This window comes from Mirounga leonina, unplaced genomic scaffold, assembly GCF_011800145.1.
Source record: "Mirounga leonina isolate KUSES-001 unplaced genomic scaffold, KU_Mleo_1.0 Mir_180, whole genome shotgun sequence".
In the NCBI taxonomy this organism is placed as follows: Eukaryota; Metazoa; Chordata; class Mammalia; order Carnivora; family Phocidae; genus Mirounga; species Mirounga leonina.
The window spans coordinates 29347147-29351654 of NW_023270469.1; the positions used below are offsets into that span (position 1 = coordinate 29347147).

The 4508-nt window shown below is 39.6% G+C and overlaps 1 non-coding gene across 1 annotated transcript; it reads left to right on the forward strand.

The window, feature by feature from the left end:
* Positions 1-445: 445 nt before the first annotated feature.
* Positions 446-546, forward strand: LOC118023921. The gene has a single exon (XR_004682942.1). It is a non-coding gene; the product is annotated as a small nucleolar RNA U13 (small nucleolar RNA).
* The last annotated feature ends 3962 nt before the right edge of the window (positions 547-4508 follow it).

Genomic DNA, 4508 nt, shown 5'->3' on the forward strand with positions numbered 1-4508 from the left:
ATATCCAAGGGGACTACACACCTGCAGACTCCTGAGGCAAGAGATTACTGATTGGGGAGCATAATAAAGCAGGGAAGGCCCGAGAAGAAACAGGGGTTAGGCTCAGGAAAATGAAGACATTTAAAAGCAGTCACATACATGGAGCAATACACAGGCCCAGGGAAGACATATGTCCAGAAAAGACCTGGGAAGACCTCAAACTTTCATGCAAGGCTGATCCCAAAGTTCAGACCTTGCCCTGCTAATTGGTGAAGGTCTTGTGCACCAGTCTGCAAAGACTGGGAGAGGTGGCTGATTTTTTTAATAACCAATTTTAAACAACAAATCACAAAGAAATAGGAAAACACGGCCCACATAAAGGAAGAAAATAAATCTCCAGACACAGTCCCTGAAAACACAGGCATCAGACTTTCTAGGCAAAATCTTTAAAAGAACTGTCTTAAACATCTTTTTGGAGTTCATAAGCATGGTGATTGGGTGTGCATGCCACTGCATGATGTCTGTCTCCCTCGAACCTTATGACCTTGGCACATTACCCATCTGACATGAAAAATAAAAACTATCTTAAATAGGCTCTAACCACTAAAAGAAAACACAAAGAACTAAAAGAAATCAGGAAAACAACATGTGAACAAAATTAGCACATGAACAAAGAGATTGAAATTATTTTAAAAGAACCAAACGGAAACTCTAAGGTTGAAAAATACAATAACTGACTTGGAAAATTCACAAGAGTGGTTCAGAGCCGATTTGAACAAGCGGAGGAAACAATCAGCAAACTTGAAGAGGAGTCATTTGAAATTATGAGTCTGAGGAGCAAAAAGAATGAAGAAAACAAGAGTCAAAGGGACTTCTGAGGGGCCATTAAACAGGCTAACGTACACATCAAGGCAGTCCCAGAAGACGGTAAGAAAGAAGCAGAGAGATTTGAAGAAATAATGGCCCAACAGTTCCAAATTTTAGAAAATACATGGATCTACCTATCCAAGAATCTCAACAAACTTCAAGTTTACTCAAGGAAAAACATGCATGCCCATTTATCCAAAAATCTGACTTTGAGGAATTTTTCCATAAGGAAATATGGTCATCTTGAATCTAGGTGGACAGTTAGCTGCAAGTATTTGTCACAGCCATTTTGTAATTGTGAATAGTTGGACCAACCTATACATTCAACAATAGAAGTTTGGGGAAATAAAGTCTATCTGTAAGATGGGGCATTGTGCAGCCATTACAAAATGTTGACAACGTCCAGAGTTGAACAGAAAGAGAAAAGAAGGGCTTATAAGATGCCATGTGCAATCTTATTTTTGTAACGCAAGTGTGTATGTCTCTATGTGAAACAGAATTTGGAAAGATATCCATGAAAGAATGAAGAGTAGGTTTTGTCTGAATGCATGAGATTAAGGATGTGCTTTTGTTTTCTTTTTGCTTCTATTACAAAAAAAAAAAAAAAAAAAACTATGAGAATAGCTAATACCAAAAAGACAAGAAATAACAAGCATTGGCAGAAATGTGGAGGAAAAAGGAGCCCTCATACACCGTTGGTGGGAATGTAAATTGGTGCAGCCACAGTGGAAAACAGTATGGAGATTCTTCCAAAAATTAAAAATAAAACAACCGTATGATTCAGTAATTCCACTGCTGGATATTTACCCAAAGGAAAACACTAATTCAAAAAGATATGTGCATCCCTATGTTATTGCAGCATTATTTACAATAGCCAAGATATGGAAGCAACCAAAGTGTCCATGAGTAGGTGAATGGATAAAGAAGATGTGGTACATATATACCATGGAATATTACTCAGCCATCACAAAGAATGAGATCCTGCCATTTGCAACAACATGGATGGACCTAGAGGGTATTATGCTAAGTGAAAAAAGTCAGACAGAGAAGACAAATACCACATGATTTCCCTTATATGTGGAATCTAAAAACCAAAACAAATGAACAAACAGAAAAACCCAAATAGACTTATCAATACAGAGAACAAACTGGTGGTTTCCAGAGGGGAGGTGGAGGGAGGTAGGCGAAACAAGGGCATTCAGGGATACCAACTTTCAGTTACAAAATAAATAAGTCAGGGACGCCTGGGTGGCTCAGTCGGTTAAGCAATCTGCCTTCAGCTCCGGTCATGATCCTGGGGTCCTGGGACTGAGTCCCGCGTTGGGCTCCTTGCTCAGCGGGGAGCCCTGCTTCTCCCTCTCCTGCTCTCCCTGCTTGTGCTCTCTCTCTGACAAATAAATAAATAAAATCTTTAAAAAATAAATAAGTCATGGAGTTGAAAAGTACAACATAGGGAATCTAGCCAATAATACTATAATAATGTCATATGGTGACAGACGGTGACTACACTTATCATGGGGAGCAGTTAAAAAAACATATTGGATTTATAATAAGAGATAAAACGGCCTGTTTTAAAATTTGTCACATACCTAGGAAGTGTCAGAAGTGGGATTCAAACTTCTGTTGCTTTCCAGTATACCATGCTGCCTTCTGTCCCAGCACCGAATGCCCTGCTGTTGAGTTTTCCTTCACTTGGAATGGCCTCTTTCCCAGGGGAGGCCCCCCCCACCACGACACCTCATTGAGGCCTCCCTTCATAATTTCACATACTCTAACAGGCCTAGGGAGGATTTGTTGGCTGAGAAAACCTGAAGTTTCATCATAGAGTGGGCTTCCTATTCTCAATTAGCTGCTAAGACAAAACTTAGCTTTTTTTGCTTCTGGACGCTAAACCTCAACCACCATTTCACCCGCAAGACAGCCACTCACTCAGTGAGCCACACTGCTCTGTGCCCTCTTCAGACCTTCTTCGCTAACCAGAAGTGCAAGAGCCCAGAATCAGGATGATCAAACAGTTAAAGCTAGATGTTCTCATCTCTGAGTTTGTCAAGGTGTCTTCGCAAATTTCCTCTTTAATTTGCATAATTTCCGGTAGCATCGCCTTCCCTCCCCCAGGGGCTTTGGATATCAAACATAAACAGGAAATATGAGTCAGTCCCCTCACCTTTGCCAAAGCCTAAATGAAATCAAATAAAAAAAAGTAATAAAATAAAATGAATGACGGTCATTACCTTGCCACGGCCATTTCAGAGTAACAAGGTCTGACAAGTATTAATTCACCATGCAGCCATATACATGCCCAGATTATATGATGTTATACTCACTTCCCAGGACTGGGGACTGAGATGTTTTCATCCCAAAGAATCTTTAGAATTCAAGTATATGAACTTTGAGCTGTGCAGTGTCTGCAAGAATAAAATTCCACCAGGAAAGGGATTCAGACAGAAGTCAACTGATGGATGGCTCCACTCGGAATCTGCACCTTTTAAAAATAAAATCAATCTCATCACAAATCCAGGAATACTTTGCCACCAAGAGTATCAAGTAGAACCACTGGAAACTCGTGCACCATAAAAGATGCTAAAGCCCCGAAATCATTAACTCAGGGGATAGCAAAGAAGTCTGTCTATTTTATGGGTGGGGACAGATGTTGTTCTGGTACATGCTTGCAAGTTTCAAGAGAGCCCCAATGCCTAGAGCAGTGATGCCCTTGGTTAGAAAACTCAGCTTGGGTTCAACAGGCCAACGAAGGTGATCTTCCCTGGGCCTGGGGTTTCCTAGGAAAGAGCTCATCTTATACTAGTAAGGCAGGAACCACAGAGGTGCACAGTCAAGCTCCCAAAAAGAAGGAAGAATCAAGAAATGAAGGAAGCCCCAGCTCTCCAGGCAGAGGCTGAAGAATATAACCAACTCTCTAGGACTAGTCAGGGGCTACAAAATAGAAGGAACCAGAATCAAAGTCCTAAGAGTGTAATGTCCACTAACAAGAACGACTTTTTTATTCCTAGCAAACTAAGCCCACACACTAAAACTTCTAAAAAGGAAAATGTAGAAGTCAAAGCCATACCAAAGGAAAGCAAGAAAAAGAAAAAGAAGAAAACGGGAGGAAAAATGTCATCAGACACCTGGGGTATCAGGTTTGGGGCTACCAGCCTTTCCTTTCCAGAGGTTATTAAAATGTTTGAGATACATATATATTATGCTATAATATATAATATTATATATGTAATATATATATTATATATAAAATAATATATAATAATATATATTATATGATGTATAATATATAATATATATTCATATTCCAAAATATGAAAAGAACACCATAAAATTAAAATTAATTGAGGTTTAATTAAAATGTCTGCAAAACTTAATATCATATCAACTTCATTAATGGCAAAGTTTAGTATTCATAGAAATTCCATTATATTGGAAAGCAGTTTGAAGGGTAGCTATTTCTCCCTTTGCAGGAATTCCTAGGTGCACATGATTGCCAAGAAACCTCAACCATCATAAATGAAATGCGGTACTCAGAGCCAAATCATTCCAAGGGCAAAATGATGTTTAGAGATCTTCACCACAGTCATAGTGAACAGCAGAGGTGGGTGCATTGTAATAGGTGTGGTGTGAGGCGGGGCAGGGCCTTCGAAGGTAAGGGTGCC